Source organism: Neopsephotus bourkii, unplaced genomic scaffold (assembly GCF_033783945.1).
Source record: "Neopsephotus bourkii isolate Nb327-2 ecotype Australia unplaced genomic scaffold, CSIRO-AGI_Nbou_v1 NB_333, whole genome shotgun sequence".
NCBI classification, from domain to species: domain Eukaryota; kingdom Metazoa; phylum Chordata; class Aves; order Psittaciformes; family Psittacidae; genus Neopsephotus; species Neopsephotus bourkii.
Genome location: NW_026900839.1, coordinates 545,754 through 555,569, shown reverse-complemented (window position 1 = coordinate 555,569; position 9,816 = coordinate 545,754). Strand labels below are relative to the sequence as shown.

The 9,816-nt window shown below is 47.1% G+C and overlaps 1 protein-coding gene across 4 annotated transcripts in view; it reads left to right on the top strand.

Annotated features, from left to right (window-relative positions):
• The first annotated feature begins 2,212 nt into the window (after positions 1 to 2,212).
• Positions 2,213 to 9,816, top strand: part of SAMD11 (sterile alpha motif domain containing 11) — a 163,430-nt gene continuing 155,826 nt past the window's right edge. For 3 of the 4 annotated variants that reach the window (XM_061347904.1, XM_061347905.1, XM_061347906.1), the window contains exons 1-3: positions 2,216 to 2,407; positions 7,057 to 7,199; positions 9,419 to 9,552. The gene's annotated coding sequence lies outside the window, so the exon portion shown is untranslated. Of the gene's footprint in view, positions 2,408 to 7,056; positions 7,200 to 9,418; positions 9,553 to 9,816 lie in introns of all 4 variants that reach the window. The other variant, XM_061347903.1, reaches the window with a different exon arrangement.

Here is a 9,816-nt window from a genome sequence, read left to right as displayed (position 1 = left end):
GGAAGCAGTGGCTGCTCTCCACTGGAGTGGTAGGTTTCCCAGCATCCCAGTGGTACTGTGGGCATATTTCAAGCCCTGTTGATTCATCAGAGCAGCCCTTCACGTTAGTCACCCAAACAGAGTTAAAAAGGCAGGGCAGATTTCATCTGGGGCTAGGAGGAAGGCATGTGTGTGTGAGGTCTGAATGTGGTACACGCTGCAGGGAAGGGAACTTTTGTCCATCCATCCCAAATAGTTGTGGGCTTCTTTGAGCGAACATTGTAAAGAGCCACGTGCTGAAAAAGCAGCCACTGAGCTTGTTTTGAGACTCATAGACTCATGGAATGGTTTGTGTTGAAAGGGACTTTAAAAGCTCATCTGGTTCCAGCCCCTGCCATGGACAGGGACCCCTTCCACTGGAGCAGCTTGCTCCAAGCCCCTGTGTCCAGCCTGGCCTTGAACACTGCCAGGGATGGGGCAGCCACAGCTTCTCTGGGCATCCTGTGCCAGTGCCTCAGCACCCTCACAGGGTGCTTCTGCCTAGGAGCTCAGCTCAGTCTCTTCTCTGGCAGGTTAAAGCCATTCTGGAAGAACATGTGTATATACTCCAAGACAATGCACAACAGAGGAACAGGTATTGAGAGGCTGCTGGTACTGCCTGCTTCAGGATGAATTAGTCGGACATTAAGAATTTATTGCCAGGTTTCAGTCTTTTTGCACCTTTTAGTTTTTCATTGCTTGCTTTTTTTGTTTCCCTTCTAGTCCTAATTTTGCCAGAGGACCCAACACAGACAGCTGACAGCCCTCACACTGCTTTGCTTTTTCTTCTGAAGTAATAAATGGCAGGTATCAAGCTAAATCAGCCTGTGTCTGTAAGAACTGAGAGCACTTGGAGAGGCAACAAGTCACTACATATTCAGAAAGAGAGTGAGAGAATTAATCAGATCAGCAAGCAACTATGAATCTAAAGGAAATATAACCATGATAAAATTCCTGATGCTGGAGCAGCATAGAGTTTAATCACTGGAGATTCTGAAAAGCTTGTGTATGTTCTGAGACATTTTTATTCTTTCAGTCATGTCTTTTGAGATAAAAAGTAATAAGCTAATGAAAATGTACCCAAGCGTGGCTGTGAGCAATAAGATGAAGGAATGGACATAAAAACCCACCAACAAACATATATACTATCCTTTGTCTAGTTCAGGCTGTACAGTCATGTTTCAGCTTCCTTAGCATCAGTGATATCAGTGGGAATCCAGGCTTTATTAGAGGTTTGGAATGTCCATTCGTTCATAAATCAGGATTTAAGTAAAACTGGAAGAGTCTAATTTTGCCCTTGTGCTGGCCAAAAGCTTGTGTGACAAGCAGAGGTGAAGCAGTGCTGGAAGTGAGGAGGAAAGAAAGCCTTGGTCTGGCCAAAGCTCCAAAGCCCATGTACCAGGGACAGTTTCAGAGAGAGGTGGCAGGTCCAATGGAGTCATGTCAGCAAACATGCACAGCAAATGAATGATGATAAAGAGTATGTACCTGTTTGCAGGAAGGGGCTGGAGGACCCTTATGCAGTAGTGCCTGCTGATTCAGAGTGAAGGAGGGATGTAGGAAGGGCATTTATTATTTAACTTGCTGGCTTTGGGGACACAGGGATGAAGCAGAGTTACTGAGCTTCAGGTGAGCTGCAGGCTGGAGCTTCTGGCTGTATTCAGTGTCATTGGGCCAACAGAGATGAAACTGGGAGTAGACCTGGCCCTTTGGTGGAATGATTGTGGTTTTCTCCAGCTACAGCTGTAGATCTTGGAAAAGGATGGGAATGCATGTGAGCAAAAGGCTTGAATGCACGGACATTGTAAGGCTTTATTTGAGAGGCTCCTGCTTTGAATTGCATGACTGGTGCTGTGCATCTATTATTTAGTTCTTCTTTCACATTTCCAAGTCCAACTGTAGGTGGGTCTCACCCATAAATTAAACATCTCAATAGAAACAAAGGGCTGCTCATAAATATCTTCACCTTAACCCATCTCCTTATCAAGAGTCTTGGAGGAAAAGAGGTGGGCTCTGTAGCATGAAGCAAAAAGACTTTCTCACTCATCCTTTAATAAGAGATGGTGCAAACAGAACATGGTTATGGCCTTAGTTCGGGTCTTTGTGCTGATAATCCTGCTTTTCTCTCACCTGTGGTGATGCCTCAAGCTCAATTCAGACCAGCTAGTCATTGGCTGTTGTTTCTCTCTTGCTCTAGGCTTGATCCCTCACTTCCTCTGCAAATGGATGTTCTTGCTGTGCCCACAAGTTGTCAAGGTTTGTGCTGCTGCCCAGCCTTGCATACTGGTGTGACTTCTGCTGAGACATTAAGAATGGCATGGCTCTTGAGAAAAGCAAGACCCACTGGACCCACAGCACAAATACTGAGATGGAATCCAGTGAACCTGAGGTGAGATGTGACTTGCCATTCAGGAAGGATTTAGGTGAGTTTGTAGACCTTTTCCTGGTCTGTGTGTGAATGCTGGAGGCTTTACAAGAGAATGAAGTGGGTACAGGGCACCTTTACATGCTCTGCCCACACATGCACAGCTACAGGGAATTGGCAGCAGTGAGTACGGGACCAATCTGTACCCTGTTGCAGAGATGCAGAATTGGTACCACTTGCAGTGGCAGCATTAGGAGAATTAGTGGAGTCATTCAGAGCCAAAAAACCAGCCCTTACTGTAGCAACACAAGTACTCTCAAGGAGGTGGTGTGAGTTTTTCACACTTGACTCTGCTGCTGCAGGGTGGGTGCAGCCAGAGCTCCATCACTCTCACTCTTCCTGCCACGAGAGCGCTCTTTCCATTTCCTGCCATAGTGGTGAGAACAGCTTCACATTGCTGCCTCCTCCCTTGCCCTTTCAAACTCCCTCTCCCCAGTTGAGTCTGCTTTTTGACATATAACGTGCCCTGAGGAGATGTGAAAGATAAAACACACTAAAGGGGTACTCCCCTTCCCACACACATGCTCACTGGGCAGGCAGCCCTTGGTGATCTCCGACATCTCATTCACAGAAGTGCTTGCTCTTGAAAAGAAATGCCTGGTGGTTAAAGTGGTTCCAGTAAAATACCTAGTGTGTAGGCAGCTCATTTCCATAATGCAGAGAAGCCTCAAGAAAAGAAATCTCTGGGGCTTGGTCTGCAGCAGAGAAATCACCCATCACTGACAGCAGGAAGGAGTGCTATGTTCAATGCTGGTTCAGGTTTGCTCAGTGCTGGTTTTGACCCTCGCCTGCGCTAAGGCTGCTGAATGTGGTGTAAATCACGTATGTCTGAACTCATATTGAACCTATTGGAACAAAGGTATTTTCCAGTGTGGAATGGGGAGGGGTACACGTGGGCACCCTGAGAGCTGATGTCATTATTGTGCTCTTCAGTAAGGGAACCACACTGTACCATTGCTGATAATTCCTGTCCCTTGGAAAACTCTTTTCCAGCTCAACATCTGGTTTTCCAAATGGCCCTGCAGTGCTAGGTTTTTTCTGAGTGCTTTCAAGCTTAGCTGGCTGACTTGTATCTGGAGGTGAAGTGACTTGTCCCATAGGTCCTGCAGCAAGTGAGCACTTTGATCCTTGTCCCGACAAATGAGAACAGTTTGAGGCACTTCTGCTGCCAGTGTTATGATCTGAGCTCCAGGCTTTGGAGGCAGAGTGTTTCCTGGATTACAGAGCTCTGTTTGCCAGAGATTGTGGGGAAAAATGTAGCTATTTGCATCAAATTTGACCTGATCTCAGGTCTGAAAGCAGAAAGGCTTACTCTCTAAAAGGTGTGAACTGTCCTGTCACTCCATTCATTCACCTCAGACCCTGCATCACTCCAGCATTGCATTTGACTGCAAGGTGTTTGTTTCCATGGGCCATGCACCCTGATGGCCCTCCTAGATTTGACAGGAGCTGCTGAATGCTTGACTCTTCCTAGAATCTGCAGCCCTTATGAATAGATGTGTCTCAGCTCAAGTGGAGTAACAGGTCCTTCCCAGGGCCTTTGAATAGCAAGGAATAAGTCTAGCTGGTTGCTCCTGCAGTATGCACACAACAGCATACAGGCTTGCAGGGCTGAGTAGGTATTTGTATTGCAGGAGTGGGCTTTTAAAGGTTGGCTGTCTTCACTGAAACTGGTACCCTCTGCTCTGTTACGGATGCCCCTATTGTTATAAAAGAGCCAGTAAGTGCAGGTGTCCTCTGTATCATCCTTTCCCATCATCCCATGGAAAACTTCTCACTTGAGTGGAAAGGAAAAAGCACTGCCTGACCACCTGCCAAGACTATCTTAATGCGTAAAACCTCCTTTTGTGGGCAGACAGGCTTGGATGAAGCAAAAAGTATTCCGACTATTACTCTTCTTTCCCTTGCAGCCCTTTCTAGCATCCAGCAAGGGGAGCTGAGAACCTGCTCCCTTTCCCCATCACTACTGCATCCAGGCTGTTCCCAAGTAAAGAAGGCAGCATCTCTGTATCAGTTTACAACTTGCAGGGGCTGGCTCCCATCCTGCTGCATTTGTGTCTCTGCTCTTGCTGTACTGGGATTCTGATGGAAAGCTCTTGGATGGGAGCCTGCACACCAAGAGGCTGATGTGGTAAACAGCTGCTGCAGGGCCATATTTCACATCCACACTTCGCTCTCAGACCACTTGGTCTCTCCCCTGTGCCTCAGGAAGGTTGCACTTTCCCCCTTATTGCTTCCAGTTCTTCCAGCATGGGAGAGTTCCCTTTCAGGAGATTCCCCCCGCCCTAGTTTTCAGAACTCTCTTATTCCCTCTTTTTTCTTCCCTTGGGTGGTGCCTTAAACACAGCAGTTAAGCTGAATATGCAGGCTCAGTCCATAGGGCTCTGCCTAGGAAACCGCCTGCTTGCAGCAGTTAACCTCCTCTCTCCCTCTGTCTTTCCTGGGAGAAGCCTTCACAGGGGACATAGAACAACAAAAGTATAGTCTTGTTTTCTGCTCTCTCCTCCCAGGAGCAGATGGAGGCTCAGGCACACTGCAGAAATATGTATTTTGTATTGCAGTCTCCATATAACTATTCAGAGGCTCTTTGTTCCCACATTAATCTGTGTGTTTTCCTTTGGCATCAGCCTTGCACCACTCATGAGCCCTGTATTCAGCTGACTCCCTCATCTTGTCCCACAGGGAACATACAGATCCCAAGGGCAGAATCCATGTGGTTCATGTACACTCTGTGCTCCCTCCTCTGCCTCCCCTGCAGGTGTCCGAGGAAGAAGCCTGACCTTCCTTTCTGTGCTCTGTGGGGAGTTCCAGGCCTCCTGCTCAATACTACATTGCCTTCAGCAAAGTTCTGCTATTAATTTCAGTAGGAGCAGGGCTAGGTTTTTGATACATGTGAGTCTAGGAGTCTGTGGAGGCTTCCATGGGGAGAATTTCTCTGTCCAAGTTGTGTTTTCCCATACCTATTCCTAGGCTCAAGTTTTGTGCTCTTCTCCCAGACATCTGTATTGAGGACAGAATCTCTGTCAGGCAGGGAAAGTGATGATACACCATTTTTGGTACTCTGCAAGGTTTCAAAGCCATCTACATTGCCTCTGTAGTGCCGAGAGGCAGATACTGATAAATTCCTATCTGAAATTCCATTTGTATTGGCTTCACTGTGGAGAAATGCAGTCTTGTCCTCCTCTGCTTCCTCAGCTACCATCACTCAAAGGAGAGAGCTGTTGTAGGCCTGAAATCTGCATAGCAGGTGATGCCAGTCACAAAGCACAGGGAAGAAGGGATTTAAGTTGTAAATGCTTCTAAAACCACGTTAAAAAAGAACACAGAAAACTGAAGCTAAAAATAATCCCCATATGAGCAGCACCACAGCTCCCAACTCCCCTTTTCTGGATGCCCTTTGGACTGGGAAGATAAAGCACCACGTTTAACTTCCTTCCTTTAGTGTTTTTGGCATTCAGCTTGGTGAGAACATTTGCCTCTGATCTTGGCTTTTACATTCTTTTTAATAACTTCCCATTCTGATTATCCTTTGATATCGATGCAGACAAGCACAAAAGCATTCACATAGAAGATCACCCTTCCATGCAGGCAGTGAGGCAAAAATGAGACTTTAACTGACTCTTGCTCTGCTTCATGCATGGGGTCCTTCCTGGCAGTGTGAGGATGGTAGGTAAAGAAAGAGTCATCACATAGAAAGATTCACACATAAATATAGTGGCAGCTGGAAGAATAAAGCCCAGGATTCCCAACTCCCCATTACCTGCCCTGTGGCAGGGATGAGATGTCAGAAAGGAGCTCTGATTTCCCTGGGGCCCTCTGGCTGATGGATACTGCGCATCCTTTTCACTACAGCACAGTGTAGCCCTGTCACCGTACACATGGGGTTCCAAAGCAGCTTGAAAAGAGTGGAAACTGTGGAGAGCAAAGCCCAAAACTAGGGAGAAAAAAAACAACCATAGGGGATTGCAGAGATTTTGCTTCTCCCCTTCCTTTCCCTACCATGCCTCAGTTAACAAAAAAAAAAATGGGAAAAACAAGGCTTTTCTGTCCCCCAGAGCAGTCAAACATCACAACATGCAGAGGCTCCAGTGTAGCCTTGTCTCCATGAGCCTTCCCTGGCCAAATGATGTGGCAGTGGATGCTGGGAGTGCACATATGCATGGGGAGGTGGGTAACGGGGACAGAGGTGCTGCTATGAGGCTTTTTTTTCCCATTTCTTGCCAACATAATCAGAATAACTCACTTGCACCTAATAAAATAAAAAGCAGAATCCCAAAGCCTTCCTTCCCTCCAGCGGTTTGTCTGGATCCCATCCCTTGAAGCTGAGCTGAGAAAGCAAGAGCAGGGTTTACTTTGGTTTTGGTGTGTTAATTTCTCTCGAATGAAGAATGCTACCAGTGAGGCAGAAGGTGCAGCATGTTTCTGGCACAGCTGGAAGCCAAGTGCTCCTAAAGCTGCTGACTTGATGGGACCAAAGTTAACGTCTGGGGTTTATTTGCCTTTTTCTTTCTTTCTTCCTTCCTTTCTCTCTCCCCTTTCCCCCCATGCTTTAAATATACATGTATGTTTTCCAAATTAGATCTGATATGCCTTTCCCTTGGTTCTGTTTCCAGGTAAGACTGCTCTCTATCACAGCTGTACAGCTCCAGAGTACTGGATAGTGAATGTGGGAAGTACCAGCAGTCCTTTACAATGTGCCAGCAATGACTAGAGATGATGAATCCAAAGGTGCTGAAAAATAAAAGCAAGCATAAAGGTAAGACATTCCAGATGATGTAGTGGCAATCCTATGTATTTGTTAACTCTTCTGCACGTATAAATGATAAGAAGACTGCTCCTGAGGACAACTGAAATGCAAAATGAATGACAGCACGTTGGTGACACAAAGCTGGGTTTGATCTTGGGTGATCTGAGCAGCACTGATTGCAAAATGATCAACTGAAAGTGTGAGTTTGTCAAAAATGGAAGGAGTTCACAGAAGCATGTTGATTTTTGGACACAATTTCAGGGAAGAACGCTGAAAGAAATCCCTTTGGACTTCTCAATTTTAGGTTTCTCCTTTGACCAGGATGTGCGGCACTGAATCAGGCTGTTACAGGGAGAGACACAGCCCTTATGTGAATGCAAGCACAGCTGTGACCACACCAGGGAATGCAGGAGCACCCCAACCCACCTTTATAGGCTGTGCTGTGGGGCACATTTACTCCTCTAGACAGACTCATGGGGCACGGGTGGAATGGTGAGCATAAAGCTGCAGCCAGGGAGATACTGGGTCCTCCAGGCACCCAACCATCCTGCTCCAGGAGTCTCTACTGAAGACACTGAGTGGTGCTCATATGCTCTTTAAGACAAAAAGATGCTGTATGATACGAAGGTAAAGGAATAATCTCCACATGCCTCCATGCATTTAAGGGCAGATAGACTAGGGAGGCAAAGGGGACTGTGACCCCTTAATTTCTTTCAGACCCTGGGTCACAGTGATGAGGGAGTTACTCCTGTCACTGTCAGGCTGCACCCAATCCTGACTTGAGCTCTCTACCAGTGTCCTGTCTATCCAGCAGGTACTGCTCAGTGTTTCTCAGCCTCAGTAAATCCTTTTTTATTAAAGCTGCAGAGGCTCATGACTTCCACACTGGTGCCTTCCCCAAGTTGAGTCCTTGGTGTTGGTCAGAGGATGCTGTTACATCTGTGCATGTCATTTACCCTGTAAACCCCAGTCTTTTAAAGAGGCAGGTGCAGAGTAAGTGGGAAAATTAAGAGCTCTGATGGACTCACAAAAAGCCACCTCTCGTTAGATCACTACAGTATATAACATCCTTCAGTGGAGCGGAGTTACCATCCAAACCTGTAATTTTCAAGTAATCACTGAGGTTTGAGTGTTGTCATGTTATTCCCAGCATTTGGAAAGGAGGCAGCAGAGAGTTTCTATTAATGCACAACCAAGAATGTTTTTCATCAATGGCATGTCCAAAAGCTGAAGCATCAGAGCCTGAGTTCATGGATCCCTGTCTCAACTGGTGGCACAAACAAGTAGCAAAAAAGGGAAAAGTGAGCATAAAACATTAGAGACACCACATGAGAGGCATAATACAGGCTGGGAGGAAAACACATCAGTGCTTACTTCTGCATATTGAGCTAGTATGTGTGAGTTATTATTAATAATTGCTCAGGTGCTGGTGGCAAGAGATTTCCTATGATACACATGCCTCCAGCTTAACTCCGTTCTCTTCACTGGTGTTTGGCTGAGGAGAAATTAGGTTGGGAACGAATTTGGTGAGAACAGCCCGTCCCAAAAGGCCTGCAGAGCTGAAAAGGCAGGGCAGGATGGACATAACAGTTTCAGGGTACAGAATAGTCTTGACCCCTCACAGTAAAACCTTTGGTACAGGAGTCAGATACTGATTCTATTTGTATGCACCATCTCCACACGTGACATTAAACTATCAGCTCAATTTTCAGTATTGAAAATAGGGAGCAGTTGTCACTTTACATTTAACTGTTGAAGCAGACACAGTTCATTGAAACCCAATTCTTCAACCGTTGCTAACACTCTGCACAAAACCCCTGTGCTCTGCATTATTTCAAAGTCAGATTGTTAAACAACTTAAACAGTTTTAAAGGAATAATAAAAAGAGATCAACAAATCAACTTTATCTCCTTAAACACTGGGGAAGAATGAATTTCCCTTAGTGCCTTCCATGATATCTGTTATCATGGAGGAGGGACTGTGCTGGCTTGCTGAAAAGAGGGAGGGAGGAAAATGCTATTGGGGAAGCTTTTGCTCCCTAAATGTATTTCCCTATCAAGTTATTTGCTGTGTTTCAGTGTAGGTACCCTTTGGAAAAGTTTTGCTGCAGGTACATCAGTTGAGTTCTGCCGCTGTTAACTACAGAGCACCAGAATACTCTGGTCTTTTCTGTATGCCACAAAGTGCATTCCAAGGGCCAAATACACGTTATTTCTTCCTCACTCCAGTGACATGAGCTCTCTACGGCTGGCAGCGCTGCAAACCCAAACCGGTGATGGCTTTGGCAAAAAGCTTTTCTGTTCGGTGGCAGAGGAAGCCCAAGCAGAAGTGGCTCTGCACGCTCAGCATGGCCATGGTACAGGTACGACTCTCCAGCGCCTGGAAGAGTGCCGGTGCCCCTGCCTTGGGCTGGCCACCCGGGCCTGTGACAATGGCCCCTCCAGGATCCCTGGAGGAGCGGGTGCATCCTGCTGCTGCCCGGCACCACCGCCTCACTCACCCCGGCGTGCGGCCCGGCGGGGGCTGCGCTCCGCACGGGGGCTGCGCGGGCAGAGCGGCGCCGTCCCCCCGCCGGGCAGGGGCAGCCCCGCGGGGCCCCACGCTGCCGGGACGCGCCCCCGGGCCG